This window comes from Canis lupus, chromosome 36 (assembly GCF_003254725.2).
Source record: "Canis lupus dingo isolate Sandy chromosome 36, ASM325472v2, whole genome shotgun sequence".
Lineage (NCBI taxonomy): Eukaryota > Metazoa > Chordata > Mammalia > Carnivora > Canidae > Canis > Canis lupus.
Genome location: NC_064278.1, coordinates 5,481,565 through 5,499,432, shown reverse-complemented (window position 1 = coordinate 5,499,432; position 17,868 = coordinate 5,481,565). Strand labels below are relative to the sequence as shown.

At 34.5% G+C, this 17,868-nt stretch overlaps 1 protein-coding gene and 1 pseudogene across 5 annotated transcripts in view; one reads left to right on the top strand and one right to left on the bottom strand.

Moving 5' to 3' along the window:
* The window catches only part of BAZ2B (bromodomain adjacent to zinc finger domain 2B), a 293,071-nt gene that overhangs the window by 33,633 nt on the left and 241,570 nt on the right, over positions 1 to 17,868 (top strand). The window lies entirely within an intron of this gene.
* On the bottom strand, positions 9,179 to 16,894 carry LOC112674618 (40S ribosomal protein S3a-like; annotated as a pseudogene).

The following is a 17,868-nucleotide window of genomic DNA, read 5'->3' as shown; positions in this document are numbered from 1 at the left end:
TTTGGGGCACCTATACCTATAGTTTTTTAGTGATTTCAGATTTAATATTCTCAGTGTTAAAGTTGGAAGACTGACATTACCCAACTTTAAAATGTACAATAAGCCTACAGTAATCAAGACAGTGTGGTATTGGCACAAGAATAGACAAATAGATCAGTGGAACAGATTGGAAAACTCAGAAGTAGATCTACATCAATATAATCAATTTGATCTTTGACAAAGCAAAACAATAATAAAATGAGGTAAAGATAGTGCTTTCAGAAAATGGTGCTATAATAACTGGATATTCATGTGCAAAAATGAATTTAGATGAAGACTTTACATCCTTTATAAAAATTAACCTAAAATGAATCACAGACTGAAAAATGAAAAGGCAAAATTATAAAACTTCCAGAAGATAACATAGGATAACATCTAGATGACCTTGGGTATGGTCATGCCTTTTTCGATAAAACATTAAACCATGATTCATGAAAGAATTATTAAGTTCAATTTCATTAAAATTAAAAACTCGGTCTATGAAAGATAATTACAAGAGAATGAGAAGACAAGATCCAGAATAAGAGAATATATTTGCAAGAGACACTTTTTTTTTTAATCTATTTATTTATTCATAGAGACAGAGACAGAGAGAGAGAGAGAGAGGCAGAGACACAGGCAGAGGGAGAAGCAGGCTCCATGTGGAGAGCCTGATGTGGGACTCGATCCAGGGTCTCCAGGATCACGCCCTGGGCTGCAAGCGGCGCTAAACCGCTGCGCCACCGGGGCTGCCCGCAAGAGACACTTTTGATAAAGACCATTATCCAAAGTATACAAAAAACTCTTAAAAATAATAAGAAAACAACCTAATTTTAAAAGGAGCCAAAGATCTTGACAGCTCACCAAATAAATACGTGAAAATGTGCTACATTTTATGTCATGAGAGAAATTCAAACTAAAACAATGAGATACTACTACACACTTGCTAGATTGTCCAAAATCTGAAACATTGACAACATCATATGCTGGAAAGGATGTGGAGCAACAGAAACTCATTCATTGCTAGTGGGAATGCAAAATGGTACAGCCACTTGGGAGTACAGTTTGGCAGTTTCTTACAAAATTAACCATATTCTTTCCATACATTTTAGCAATCATGCTCCTTGTCATTTACTCAGATTAGTTGAAAACTCATGTCCACAAAAAAGGATGAAATTTCATTCATGATTACCAAAACCTGGAAGCAACTCAGATCTCCTTTAGTGAATGGATAAATAATCCAGAAATGGACTGTTATTCAGCATTACAAAGAAATGAGTTATCAAGCTATGGAAAGACATGCAATCTTAAATGCCTATTATTGAGTGAAAGAAGCTAATCTGAAAAAGCTGCAGACTGTATGACTCCCAAGTATATGACATTCTGGAAAGGGCAAAACTGGGGATAGTAAGAAGATCAGTGTTTGCCAGAGGTTAGAAGGGTAGGAGGAATGAATTAGGTATAGCACAAAGGAATTTTAGGACAATTTTACTCTGTATGATGTTATATTGGTAGATGCATGTCATTATTATATATTTGTCCAAACCCATAGAATGTATTTCAAGAGTGTACCCTAATGTAAACTATGGACTTGGCATGATAGTGATGTGTTAGTGTAGGTTCATAAATTATAACAAATGTGCCACTTTGATGGAGCATTTTGATAACAGGTATGTATGTATGGGGCCAGAGAACTCTCTACCCTCCTATCAATTTTGCTGTGAACCTAAAATCTGTACAAGCAAGTAACCAGCCAGCCAACCTGTATGACTTAGAGTCTTACCAGTGGCCTACAAGGCCCCACATAACTTCCTTACGGCCCCTTCCCAGTTTCATGCCACTTCTTACTACATTTCCTGTAGTTTACTCTGGGCCAGCTACATTAGACTCCTTGGTGTTTCTTGTATACGTAACAGATGAACTCTTGCCTTAAAACATTGGCATTTCCCAGTCATTCAAATAACCCTATGGGTTGTTCTCAGCTCTTTCAAAGCATTTGGTCCAAAGTATTCTTCTGCATGACTTTAACACCCTAACTGAAATTGCAAACCTTCCTCCCTGTACTCCCTGCACTCCTTATCCTGTTCTGTGTTGTATTTCTTCCCTTGGCACTGATGGCCTTCAAATATTTCTATTGTAGTTTTCTCTCCTAATGAAGGCAAAAATTATTATTTTTGTTTTGTTTTGTTTTTCTTCCTCCTGATGAATAGCATCTAGACAGCACTTGGTACATAGTAGACCCTGGATACGTTTTGTTTTTGTTTTTGTTTTTTTTTGTGGGTGGAATAAATGAATCTCGTACTATTAAAATTGATTTACTTGTCTTTACTCTTAAGAGGCAAGTGCTGTAACATGTGTCTCTTTCTTTTTTTCTCTTTTTTTGTATTTTTTTAATTGAAGTTCGATTTGCTAACATATAGTATAACACCCAGTGCTCATTCCATAGTGTCTGTTTCTTCAGTATTTCATACACATGGTTGTATGACACCTGTTCTATTTATAAGACAATATACTTCTCACTTTATACAGGTATAATCATAACAGAATTACATATTGAATTACACATTAGATTTCTTCCCCTTATGTTCATAGGTACTTTTTTGTTGCTATGTATTCTACATAATTATACACATTATTTTGTTATCTTTCAAAATTCTTAGGAAATCATGTAGGCAATTCACAAAATAGATAACACTGAAAAATTTTCTTGAGTTGATATTTTGCCATTTAACTATTGATTATTATGAGCATTTAAGTTTTTTTAACTTGTACTTTTAAAAAGCAAAATCTCAAGGGATCCCTGGATGGCTCAGCAGTTTAACGCCTGCCTTTGGTCTGGGGTGTGATCCTGGAGACCCAGGATTGAGTCCCACATCGGGCTCCCTGCATGGAGCCTGCTTCTCTCTCTGCCTGTGTCTCTGCCCCCTTCTCTCTCTCTGTGTCTCTCATGAATAAATAAATAAAATCTTTAAAAAAATAAAAAATAAAAAAAAATAAAAAGGAAAGTCTCAGTGAATGTTCTTATAAATCTTTAATTCAGTAACCTGGAGATATATCATGTTATAAAAAAATGCATGAAGTTTAACATTTATAGAAGAGCCAATCAATGTATCTCTGTTATGAAAAGTTTCACTTTAAATAGTGTGAAACTTCCCTAGTGCATTTATATATGTTTTCTTCTTGGCTTCCTGTTTTTATTGCAGGAAGATATATTTTAAAGATTTATTTATTTTTGAGAGAGTGCATGCATAAGCAGGGGGAGGGGGAAGGGAGAGAGAATCCTTGAATAGACTCACCACTGAGAGCAGAGCCCAACTCAAGGCTTGATCCCAGGTTTCTGAGATGATGACCTGAGCTGAAATAGAGTCAGAGGTTTAACCGACTGAGCCACCTAGGCTGTGTATTCTTTTTAGACCTTTTTAAATGCATATGAATGACTACGTATATACACAAAAACTAGTTAATATATGTATTATTGTGTAGTTTATCTTTCTTATCTTGTGTCCCAGAACTCTACTGTATCAGTATATAGGATGTCTTTGTAAAAATCATGCTATGAGGTAAAATCTTTTAATTATTCCTCTATTGATACACATTTCATTTGTCTAATTGTGAGAAATGGTGGGTTATACAAAGTTAGATATTTCTGTTCTACAGTGCATTATGATTCTTCAGAGAGGGTAAATGGTGTGTAGAATTTCCTGAACTTATTTCACCAATAGAACCTTTACTTTCATGAAGCATGTAATTCTTCCAAAGAGCATGTCATATCACTGATGCTCCATTAAATTTATTTGGAGCTCTAGTCAATCTTCTTATTTTACTTATAATGAAACTGAGACTGAGTAAATGGAAAATTAGAACTATACTCACAGTTTCTTTTTTTTCTTTTTTTTTTTTTATGCTCACAGTTTCTTGACTGTTTTTCCATGTTGCTCCTGATGCTTTGAATTTAATCTTCACTTAATACTTTTTCCTGAATTCAAATAGGCAAGTGAAGCACAAAAATTTTTTATAAGGAAAAAACAGTTTTCGTGTATTGATACTAGGAAAAGTTAGTGTTTGTATGTTTTTAGGGTGTTTTTTTTATCAGCATGGAGTATCTTGACAGGTAATTAGTGACATGTGAAGACAATTTAGTTTTCAGTCAGGTTGATAGAGCTTTTCTATCTTTTTTTTTTTTTAGATTTTATTTATTTAGAGAGAGAAAGAGTTGGGGAAGGGGCAGAGGGAGAAGAAGAGAGATTTGAATCTCAAGGAGACTCTGCATTGAGCATGGTGCCTGACGTAGGGCTTGATCTCACGACCATGAAAATCATGAACAAAATTGGAAATCAAGAGACAAGCAACTGAGCCATCCAGGCACCACTTGATACAGCTTTTCTTGATAAATGAACTAGTTCCTTTCTCATGTTTGAGTAATTCTTTCAGCTACTTTAAGAGTAAGAGTCACTTGAAAAGAGGTATTAAGTTTCATCGTGCCTAGTAAATTTCTTAGCTATTTATTTTACTTTTCTTTTTCTCATTAAGGTTAGTAGTTTTATTTCTTATAGTATTTTGGAGGACTCTAGTCATTTTAGATATGTTTTAAAATAGAGATACTGTTGAATCTTTTTTGCCATAATGGGCTTACTTTTGCCTTCCTTTGAGTTGTCAAGTCCTCTAATCTTAGGGTACAATTCAAAGTATGTTTTCTTTTGCTCATATAATGTTTGCTTAGATCAGTTATTTTGTGTAATGAAAACAATCATTGGAGGAGGAATTGATATTCCTCTTTTAATTCTGTAATTGTTTTAAATTTTTTCTCTTTTTTGTAATAGTTTTTAAAATTTATTTAAAGAATGAAAATAGATTTTTTCTGATCATAAAGATAATGCATAGTCTTATAGAAAGTTTAAGTAATACATAAAGAATTTATGCAAGAAAGGTAAGGCACCTAAAATCCTTCTATCTGGAGGTAAGCCCTTTATTTTTTTTTTTATTTTATTTTATTTTTTTTATTTATTTTTATTTTATTTTTTTTTTTTTGAGGTAAGCCCTTTAACACTGTAGTTATATTGAACTTTCTTCTTGGTAAGTATATACGCATACATTTATAAATACAAGGTCATACTCTATTGACTTGTTATTTTCCCTTTTACTCAAGAAAGTATGTTGTAGAGCACTTCTTGTGAATATAGAGAATATAAATTACTTCTTAATGAGTACAAAGTCATTTTATGGATATATCCTAATTTAATTAATGCTCATTAATAGACATTTTGGATGGGTTCAAAGTTTTCCAAATTATGAATAGTTCCCACTTGAACATTTTTGTAGATTTGGCTTTATGCTCTTGTGATTATTTTTATAGTGTAATTCCTGAAAGAGAAATTGCTGGATCAGAATTCTGGTACTTGTTGCCAAACAGCTTTCCAAACAATGGTAACAATTTATAATCTCTCTAAAATTATATGAGAGTGTACTTGCTACCACATCTTACTCAATTCTGGATACTTTTTTTTTTAAACCTTTGATAATCTGTTTGGTACATAATGACTCAGAATTGTTCAAATTTGTATATCTTTGATTATTAGTCAGATGTAATATATTTTTAGGGAATGGCCACTTTTTTTTATAAGTGAACTCTACGCTCAACATGGGGCTCAAACTCACAACCTGGAGATCAAGCATCACCTGCTCCACTGTCTGAACCAGCCAGGTGCCCCATTTAATGACCACTTTTGTTTTTTTTTGTTTTTTTTGTATAAATTTTCTGTTACAATGTTTTGCTTATACTGGTATTATGCTATTAGTGGCATATATTTATTTCATCCTCACAAGAATCCTTTGAGATAGACCCTACATCTGTTCCAGTCTATAGTTGAGGGAACTGTGATGTGTTTAAGTAACTTGCCCAAGATTACATAGCTAGTGTATGGTAAATCCAGGATTCAAATTCAGATTTTCTATACTCAGTAGGGTCAGCCAGATTTTCCTGAGCTTCTCAGTATATACCATTAGTATAATTCAATTTATGAATTGTTAATACTTTGAAGCTATTTGATTTTCAAGAATTTAGTAAGTTCTGATTTTTTAAAGATTTTATTTATTTATTAGAGAGCACAGTTCAGCCTAGTATCTTCCTAACTTTAGTCTAAAAACAATTCCTATGAATGAAGGAAGATGTAGGGATTCTTTTCCTAGATGTGGATGTATTTTTGAAGATTTTGTATCCAAAATACATACTTACATATCCATATTACAATTTTATCTTTTGAAATTTTGATATTCTTAAGTACATACTGATATCACTATGAGGGTTTCATGATCACGTTTTTATACTTTTTGTAGATTTGGGCCTACTCTCCCAATTTCTAGTCTGTCAACATGGTTTTGACTCTTAGAATTTTAGGAGTGGAGCATCTGCAGTCTGAATTCCCCATTTTACAAATTAGGAACCTCAGACACAGAGAGATTAGTAAATTAATTAATGGCAAATGTTGTGGTTCAACCTTAACAGCAATTTTACTTATCTCATTTGGGGCATTTGAGTGTTTGCCTATTTTTGGCTGAAGACTTGTTAAGCATTTCCAAGTTAATGAATTCCTCAATCTATTTACCTTTATATTCTTTTTTAAAAAATATTTATTTATTCATGAGATACACACAGAGAGAGAGAGAGAGAGAGAGGCAGAGACACAGGCAGAGGGAGAAGCAGGCTCCATGGAGGAAGCCCGATGTGGGACTTGATCCCGGGTCTCCAGGATCACGCTAAACCGCTGAGCCACCCGGGCTGCTCATTACCTTTATATTCTTAATGCATAACACCATGCTTAGAATATGGAAAGCACTTAATAAATGCCTGTCAAATTGAATTTCCATGTGACTCCCCCCCCCCATTTTTATTTTATTCTGTCTCCTCTTGGGTAGTTTAAATTTGTTTTCTACCACATTTTCCTTAGTTTATGTTGTGATCAGTCCTTTCATTTCACAGCTCTAATAAGACTTTTATACTGAAAAAGAACATAAGTATTCTTCCTGAGTCCAGGGCCCATCTGTAATTCTATGCTGAATTACTTATGCAGGTGAAAACTTAAATAGTATTGCATCAAGTTATAAACATGTAGATTTTTAGATTCTGAACTAAGATGCCATTTAGTTCAAAGCTCTCATACAACAGTATAGGATAGAAATGATAAAATGGCAGAAGTGTATCAATTTGTTAAGAATAATTTGGCAATAGTTAGCCTTATAGCTGAAGGGAACTTCTGAGAGTTCTATTGGTTTAGGCAGTTTATGATTTCTGGAAATATAATCTTTCTGAAAAGATCAGAACTTTTCGTAAAGATCATGCTGCTATTTCAGGTACTTTATACAATGATAATCTAAGTAAAACATAATGAAGGTCAATATCGGAGGAGTTTCTATAGTTATTCTCAAGTTTCATGAATAGATGGGTGACTAAACCACATTCCAGTGATCATTCACTCATTGTTAGTTTTTTTAACTTCATTGCGTAATCATGCATGTATACTATTAATTGAATTCTTAAGAATAAACAAAATACTGAAACGCTCACAGCCAGGGAAATTGATCACCTGTGTGCAGATTGTCTTGAAATAGAAATTAATAGACACAGGAAAACCCAGTCATTCTTTGCTTATTTTATTTTATTTATTTATTTATTTTAATTTATCATGAGAGACACAGAGAGAGAGAGAGAGAGAGAAAGAGAGAGGCAGAGACAGGCAGAGGGAGAAGCAGGTTTCATGCAGGGAGCCTGATGTGGGACTTGATCCCGGGTTTCCAGGATCACAGGCGCCAAACCGCTGAGCCACCCGGGCTGCCCTGCTTAGTCTTTTGAATTCACTTTCTGAACTTGTTCTTTAATTTTTGTTTTAGAAGTTCTGATTTATCATAGTGATTTTGAATCTTTGTAACTGAAATCAGAAATCAGAGTTGTAGGTACTTAGCTAGAGCCTGGGCTCTATGAAAGATGCTGTGCTTAAGAGTCTTGAGAAACCAACATGAATAACTCTATGCTTGATATCAAGCACCATATAATATGATGAATGTTGTAGAAATATAAGCAATACATTGTTTATATTTAGACACATAAATAACAACCATAAATATCTATAAATAGATGTCCTAAGTTTTGCAGGATGATAGAGAAAGGAGTGGTTAATTTTAACTGGAATAGATGCATAAGAAAGATGTGTAGACTTAAACTTTGTGGTCCTTGATTATAGCCCTGTTGAATTATGAAATCCTGTTGAAGTTTATAATAGTACGTTTGGAAGGGTCTGGGAATGGAGATGAAGGAAAACTTGAAAATGATTGTTACTATCCCACTCTACTGCAGTATATCTTTTACTGCCATCACTCCAGTGAAACAGTTCTTAAGAAAGATCAATAACAATTACTCGTTGCTAAATTCTGTGTGGGAATTTTTCAATTCTCATGTATGATTCTCTGTAGAAATTAACATGTTAACGTCTCATTATCTCTCTTTTTTTATTTTTATTTTTTAAAGATTTTTTATTTATTTATTCATAGAGACACACAGAGAGAGAGGCAGAGACACAGGCAGAGGGAGAAGCAGGCTCCATGCAGAGAGCCTGATGTGGGACTCCATCCAGGGTCTCCAGGATCAGGCCCTGGACTGCAGGCGGCGCTAAACCGCTGAGTCGCCGGGGCTGCCCTCTCTGTCTCTTTTTAAAGATTTATTTATTTTAGAGAGAGAACAAGCACAGGTGAGCAAGCAGGGGTGGGGGGGAGGATGGAATTCTATCCTCCAGCTAAAAAGAAGACTATGAACATTGAGTAGTCTCTGCACAGATGCCACATCTAGAAGGAGGTCATTCTCTGTGCTAAGGTGGTAAAAATATTCCTGCTAATATTTTTAAATGGTTTTTTAAGTCTGATTTGGAAATCTGGAATTGTGAGTTAGAGATCCAATTTAATTTTTCTCTCAAAATTTTAGCCGGTTGTCCCAACATTATTTATTGAATACTTCTTTCTTTCTTCACTAATTTGAAACACCACTTTAAAAATACATACTAATTAATTCACAGGACTGTTTTTGTATTCTTTGAATTGTTTCTTCCATATTCCTTTTTTTTTTTTTAACATGACAAATAAGATTTCTTATTTGTCACCATTAAATGTCTGAATTTTAAACAGATTCTTGAACTGGTGGCTCATATCCATTAGCTCATTCCACTTGGGAAGTAGTCTCATTTCCAGTAGCTTTTCTAGAATTACTACCTTCAACATGAAGCTTTATGAGCTTTCCCATTTCAAACTTGGGCTTCTTCAGCATTTTTACATTTCAACAAAGACATCATGGAGTGGATAAATAGACCGGCAAGCCTTCTTTTTAAGTCTTTCCTGATAGTGTCTGGAATCCATTTATTGACCACTTCTTTCAGGTCATTTGTCTGCACCTCTTGGGTCATGATTTCCGTCACCTTTTTCCAAATTTGGCAGACCTGTTGGGACTGAGCATAGGAGGTCTTCTGAATCTGATTTTTGCATTTTTTTTTAGTAAAACCGACAATAAAATAAATAAATAAAATAGCCATCAGTAATCTTGACGTCAACATGAGCTTCAATCATGCTCTGCCATTTTTTGACCATGGAGCACATCTTGTCACAGGTAGGAACTATGCCAAGGAAATTAGTCAGTTGTTGCCCTGAATGTCCTCAGTTCTAAATGCAACTTCATTCTGTAGATCAGGAAGGCTCACTTCAAAAACATGACCCTTGAGACGATCAGATATGGTTTGGTTCTTTGAGTACTTGTGGCTGGTGTTTTTCCAATATTTCTTAAATTGAACATAGCTGATGCTTTCACATTATACTAATCTTTCCTAGAAAATAAATCAACTACTTTCTTGGCTCCCTTTCAAAAGTAGCTTAGGTTCTTGCTGACTGCCTTGGCACTGCACAGGGAGCCAAGAGTTTCTTTCATATTCTTATTTCTTCCTCAGTACCTCAATTTTAATTGCTAACTTGTATAAGTTTTGATATTTCTTGGGACAGACCTTTTTTTTTTTAAGATTTTATTCATGAGAGACACAGAGAGAGCGAGAGAGAGAGAAAAGCAGAGACACAGGCAGAGGGAGAAACAGGCTCCATGCAGGGAGCCCGATGTGGGACTCGATCCCTGGTCTCCAAGATTATGCCCTGAGCTGAAGGCAGCGCTAAACCACTGAGCCACCAGGGCTGCCCTAGGACAGGCCTTTCATCTTTGGTCCTGTATTTTTGTTTTTTCAGGTGTATTTTGACCATTTTGTCAAGTCCCAGAAAATAATCCTTTGAATTTTGACCGGGGTTGTACTTAAATTCACAATTTTTAATTCGTTCTATTTTTATTTCATTTTATGACCTATACAGTGAAATTTTCCTGGGAGTAGAAAGTAGTCATTTATTCTTGTTTCTTGGTATATGTTTTCTTCATTAATCTCTCACATACTGGGTTTATTTCATGACTTTTAATGACAAAATTTTTATCCAGCTTTTTCTTCTGGTTAAGTCATCTTCTTATAAGGACAGATTCATAAAGACCTACTATTTGCTTAAGAATATACAGGTAGATTCTTCTTGACTTCTTTCCCTGTTTCCCTGGGTACTATTTTGTATCCTGAAGGTTTTGATAATATAGGTTTATTCAATCTCTTAGCTCTTTGTTCAACAGCACAAGAGGTTGGGGGGGAGTACTGGATCATTGTTTTTTTTTTCTTTTAATTTTTATTTATTTATGGTAGTCACACACACAGAGAGAGAGAGAGAGAGAGAGAGAGAGAGAGAGGCAGAGACACAGGCAGAGGGAGAAGCAGGCTCCATGCACCGGGAGCCCGACGCGGGATTTGATCCCGGGTGTCCAGGATCGCGCCCTGGGCCAAAGGCAGGCGCCAAACCTCTGCGCCACCCAGGGATCCCCTGGATCATTGTTTTTGACGATTGTTATTTTGTTTTCTTTATGACCATAGCATTCATATGTAGACTCATAACCTTTGGAAAAACTGCCTGCCCAGGCCCCAGTTCTGTTTTTACTCCCACTTGATTGATTGATTGATTTTATTTTTAAGTAATCTCTGTGCCCAGTGTAGGACTCACAACCCCGAACTCCATGAGCCAGCCAGGTGCTCCTTTATTTCCACTGTAGAGTGCCTACTTGGTGAAAGAGAGTTTTGAAAATTTGCCCATTGCCTCTAAGAGCACTTTATCTGATAAGACTGTGTATCCATCCATCTACTCTCCCAACTCCTTATCACCTCTGCAAACAATTGCAGCCTCATTTGCTATTATTTTATACCTGTGAAAAAAACCTTAAGAAGATTGGTGTTTTTCTTTCCTATAGCGTTTCTTCTTTTATATTGCCAACTTGAAAGATCCTCCCTCCAACCACACCCCCAAATCAGAGCAAGCCCTAACCACTCTTTGGAATCTGGGTCACAGGTGAATGCTGAGGAGTGCCTATGTTCATTCTCTTTAGCTGTGCTTTTGCAAAAATGAATATTTTTCATCAGTGGCAGGAATAAGAATATCCCCATGCCATGGACCAGTCTTTTCCGTGGCTCTCTTCAGTCTTCATTACTTGTTCCTAACACATTTGATCTTTACTTTATTGGTTCTAGATTATAGTTATAAGGATTCAGGCTAAAAAAATGTCTCAGTGAAGAGCTTATCTTGAAAGAGTCAGAACTGCTGTGTATAATAGTATTATTTACTATTTGCTCTCCTGTTCATTCTTTTATACCTCCCCCAAACAAAAAGCTTTTTATTTTTTGAAATTATTTATCTTTTTAAAATTTTAATACCAGAATAGTTAACATATAGTGTTATGTTAGTTTCAGTTGTAAAGTGTAGTGCCTCAACAATTCTATATATCACCAATACTCAATCAAGACAAGTACACTCCTTAATCCCCATCACCTATTTCTCCCATCTTCCCTCCCCACCTCCACTCTGGTAACCATCAGTTCAAAACAAAAATATTTTATTTATTTATTTTTTTTAAAAGATTTTATGTATTTATTTATTCATGAGAGATACAGAGAGAAAGGCAGAGACATAGGCAGAGGGAAAAGGAGGCTTCATGCAGGACTCAATCCAGGGACTCCCGGATCATGCCCTGAGCCAAAGGCAGGCGCTCAACCACTGAGGCACCCAACTGTCCTAAAACAAAAAGCTTTTAAAGTCATGTCTGATTCAGTATTTTTGGTGTAGTAGAAATTTTGGAAGTAGAGCATGCTTGCTTATTGTCAGCAAACAAAATGAAGTGCCAAGGTGCCTATGGTCCTATTGCAGGAATTATAGAGATAATCTTAATTTTGATGTAGTAGTAAGGTCACACAGTGCTGCTTTAGGTTCTGCATTACAATTTTTAGTATTTCTTTTCACTTGCCCCTCTGACATGACCAAGAGAAGTCCTTCCCATTGTTTAGGTTTGGGACATGTTGGCATTTAAGTCCTCTGTAGTCTGCCACTTTGTTATCTATATAATTTTGGTAAATCATTTAATCAGTCTTTAAGCTTCAATTTCCTTTTCTGTGATGATACTTGCTCTGTGTACTTCATTGATATGTTAAGAAGTAATATGAAAAAATATATAAATTATCTTTATAGATTATAAAATTTCATACAGATAAACAAGATTTGTGCTAGGATACAATAAAACAATTACTGGAGACAGTGTTGGAGTTCTATCAGAAAATTATTTTTCTACCTGCATCAAGCCCTTCTATGAATATAAAGTCTAATTTACCTTCTTATAATATATATTATTTATAGAGCTTATTAATGATTAAATAAAGCAAAACAGGATAGTACGGAATATGAGAAAGCAACACTATTTCAGCAATCTAAATATGATATCTTTGCAAGTACATAATATTGGGGAATGAGTTTTTGTCTGAATGTATAACTTCTAATATACTAAAGCTTAGATTTTGTTGAGATGTAATACAGAAATAGATGGAAAAAAGGATTCCAGTCCATGTGTTCAAAATTCGTATTAACCATATTACCATGCTTCCTTCTCATCATTATAAAGTGAGACTAATATAGTAATAATAATAAATAGATAAAAATTTCAACTAAAATGAAAATAAGATTAAAAACTAATGAGGGGCACTTGGGTGGTTCAGTTAGTTGACTGACCGACTCTTGACCTCAGCTCAGATCTTGATCTGAGAGTTGTGAATTCAAGCCCCTCACTGGACTCTGTCCTGGGTGTGGAGCCATCTTTGGAAAAAAAAGAAGCAATAAACATAAAAAGACTACTAAAAAAAGCAATGAAACAGCAAGGAAGAAAGTAAATCAGAAGTAAGATAAAATAATTTTATTTTTAAAGATTTTATTTATTTATTTGACAGCACAAACAGGAGGAGCAACAGAGGGATTATGAATGATGGAGCCCCATTTTGAGCAGGGAGCCTGCTTCTCCCTCTGCCTGTGTCTCTGCCTCTCTCTCTCTCTCTATCATTAATAAATAAATAAATAATAAATAAATCAATCAATCAATCTTTAAAAAAAGAATGAGTACAGTTAGTTAAATCTTCAGAAAAATTTAAAGTTAACAAAACTCTAATCTCCTGTGCATATTTTAATTTTTACTTTTTATGTTTTGTGTTTTTTCTTCCATTCAATACAGAAGCCAGTCCAGGATCAAGCTTTATAATTAATTGTCATTTTTCTTTGGTTTCCTTTAATCTATAACTTCTCAATAGTTTTTTTTTTTATCATCTTTAACACTGATGTTTTTGAAGAAAATATCTCCCCCACTTCTTTTTAATCAAATGCCCCTAATTTGGGTTTGTCTGATATTTCCTCATGGTTAGATTCAGGTTATGCATTCCAGGCCAGAATACTACAGAATATTTGCATTGTAAGTGACCACCTTTATGTTCCATTCATTGAAATTAGCTCATTGAACTTTCTTTCTCCTTTGCTTTTTTACTCTTAAGTTGTACTGCACACAATCAGGATGTTAACAGTGTTTTTCAAAGAACATATGGTGTTATGCGGATGGATAGTGGTGATGGCTGCACAAAAATGTGAATGCACTTAGTACCACTGAACTGTACATTTAAAACTAAGATGGTATATTTTATATTTATTTTAATATAATTTAAAAATGGTAAAGAAAAGAATTATAGACCTAATTTTTATATTTCTTATGAACACTATTAGGGACAGTTGCCTGGAAAAAGCCGAATACAAATAATACATGCTTTAAAAATATTTAGTAATTGTTTCATAATTATTAACATCATTATTTTAGTAGTAGATAATGTAGTACAAGAATAGCTTTTATTCTATGTATGATTTGCTTTTCCTATGATATTGTTCTATTTTTTTTTTTTTTTTTGCTTCTTAACTACCACCTTGCACCTTGCAATTTGTGGTTTTAGTCCTCAACATTCTTAAAATGTTTTGATACTTTCTCTTTAATCAGGATAAAATCAGCAAAAGAAAAGTTATTTGTTTAGTAAGTTGCTGTACTTTAAAAAAAGAAGTTATCCTGGGGCTCCTTGCTGGCTCAGCCAGTAGAGCATGTTACTCTTGATCTCAGGGTTGTAAGTTCAAAATCCACATTGGGTGTAGAGGTTACCTAAAAATAAAATCTTAGGAAAGAAAAAGAAAAATTGTCCTGCTCTTTATGTTCCTGTCTTACCAAAATGCATATTTAATATAGTAAACAAATAGTTGATGACTTACCTTTTAGCGTAGCCTATATTATATGGATATGTGGAATTTTCTTTTCTATTATGATTGGTTCTTTATTGTGGTGTTAATCCTTAATAGAATCAGCCACATAATCCTAAATATAAGAAATCTAAACTAGATAATTATTATTATCACATTTATAAAAAGTAATTTGCTGTCTTGTCCTACTCTTTATTGAAATAATTCCTTTGTGCATCATGGTTATATTCTCCTTTTTAAATCCAGTGACCTTGTCTTAGTCTTTTTTTTTTTTTTTTGACCTTGTCTTAGTCTTCATCATCATATTACCTAGAGTATTAGCAATGAATCTTAGCTTTTTGAATCAAAATTAGTCTGTGACTTATGAAATTCCCATATATAAAAATATTTTCATAAAATTTAAAAGAACTGCCTTTTGGTCCTCTATCTTTAAGAGAATTTTAGATCCAAATGATTTGTTTACCTCTGAGGTATTAGGGGGTAGTATTAAAAGTAGAGCTCTTGGGGCACCTGGTGACTCAGTGTGTTAAGCAATCCTCATTTCAGCTCAGATCACGATTGCAGGGTCATGGTTAATTCCTGATTCTGGCTCTAAGCTCAACACAGAGTCTGCTTGTCCCTCTCCTCCTGCCTCTCCTTCTGTGTACTCCTGCTCACTCTCTCTCAAATAAGTAAATAAAATCCTAAAAAAAAAAAAAAAAAAGTGTAACTCCTGAGGATAACAAGGCCTCTAAATAGTTTCCAGAATCTTAAGCTGAAAGAACAATTGGATCTGATCCACAGTGGTTACTTTGGCTGTACAATCAGTTACAGAGATTTTGAGGCTGTGTCTGTGCTAGGGGCTAGATTCATTTCATTAATTAAACAAATAATTATTTATTGAACATCTATTATGGATTAAGCATTGGGAAAACAGTGATGCACAGTACACATTTCCTGCTCTCAAAAAATAGGGAATGATTACTGACTCTAATTACTCGAAAGAGAAGATGATTATTGTAAAGCTTAGACTCTAAAAATCAGAGAGATCCAATAGAGCTTGTAGTTCTGTTGTTTAAGTGCAGGGCTATTACAAGAAGTGGATTTTTGTTTTCTTTTTTGTCTTTTAAGATTTTATTTATTTATTAGAGAGAGAGAGTGAGAGAGAGATCACAAGCAGGGGGGAGGGGTAGAGGGAAAAGCAGACTCCCCACCGAGCAGGAAATTCGATGCAGGACTCCATCCCAGCAACGTGTGATCATGACCTGAGTCAAAGGTAGATGCTTAATCAACTGAGTTACCCAGCTGCCCCTTGTTTTCTAATTAATTCTAACCATTTTCAGTAAAGCCTGGAGTTACACAATAACTTTGACGTTTAGAGTTTGGAAGACATAAATGGGTTTTTATAGATCCCTTTAAATTGTGTCAGTTAATAAAATCAAAGCATTTTACATTCAAATATTGGTATTCAGAATCCTCTACATTCAGTTACTGTATCTTTGAAAAGAGATATGTCTTCTAGAATAGTCATAACTTTAAAAGTTGCTAGTAGAATAGTCTTTTGTATAAATTTATTATGGTTTCAGAAATTTGTTAAAGTTTTTTTAAAGATTTTATTTTTATTTATTTATTTTATTTATTTTATTTTTATTTTTTTAAAGATTTTATTTACTTATTTACGAGAGACACAGAGAGCAAGAGAGGCAGAGACACAGGCAGAGGGAGAAGCAGGCTCCATGCAGGGAGCCTGACGTGGGACTCGATCCCAGGACTCCAGGATCATGCCCTGGGCCGAAAGCAGGTGCTAAACCCGCTGAGCTCAGAGATCCCAGATTTTATTTTTAAAGTGGGGATTGAACCCATAACCCCTGAGATCAGGAGTCACATGCTTCACTGACTGAGCCAGCCAGGCTCCCCCAGAGATTTGTTTTTTATTATTATATAATTGTCTAATTATTTTGTAGAGCAAAGAAATTGAAGTAGAATGTTTTGTAAATAGACATTATTAAATGTATTAAGGGAACATCTGTCTCAAATGGCACTGTTTTGAATCTTTCTATAAATTGCTTCCATGCATTACAATTACTGTATTTTTACTGACAATTGTATCACTCATTTCTAATAAACTGAATTTAGTACATTTTCTACAATCAGGATTCCAAATCTTTTCACTTTCTCAAACCTCCAAACTCTCCATGGTCCCTTGCAATCTTTTTTACAATTAAAAAAAAAAAATGTTTAAAACATTCCAAACATACAGACTCTAAAATAGTACAATGAAAGTGTTTGTACTGTACCTACCACCTTGCTTTAATAAATGTTAACTTTTTGCCACATATGGTTCAACTTATTATACATAAATAAAAACAGATACACTTGAAACCTCATATATACCTACATAACCCCATTCTTTTTCTTTCTTCTCTCCATGGAAGAGATCTTTATGTTAGTCACTCCTAGGAAAGTATACCTTTTTTACTATACATGCATATGATATGCAGTATTGTTTGGCATGTTTTAAAACCTTATATAACATTATACTGTATGTATCATTTTCCAATCTGCTTTTATCACTAATCTGTTTTTCAGATTTATCTATATTTATTCATGTACTGTAAGTCATTCATCTTCATTACTGAAGAGTATTTTATTGTATGAATATAATATAGTTAATTTATCTGTTCTAATAATGGATATATAGGGTGTTTATAATTTTTCACTATGAATGTCAAAAGGAACATTCCTCTCCTTGTCTTCTTATGCATAGCTGTGGGAGTTATGAAGAGTGTATATCTAGAATTGGATTTGCACCTTGAAATGATTATCTAATGACAAATTGCTCCCTGCTGGTTGTATGTTAACATTCCACAGTCCATAGGCCTGTGTTGTGACTTGGGACAGCTCTGACCGCATGGCTGGCAGCAGACCACACCCACCTTTCCCTCAGTGTATTCCTTTCACTGCTCCCAAGGGCCCCCTGAGCCCCTGATGTCTCTACATCTGGATAGTCTACATCTACATCCGTCCTGCCGCGGGTCGTTGGCTTTTCTGGATAACATCATCACGTAGGGGGTAATTGCTATGACACAGTACATGCAAACTTCATATCTTTTTGATCCTTAATGAATTCGATGTTATTAGACATAAAATTTTGCCAATCTGGTTATTAAG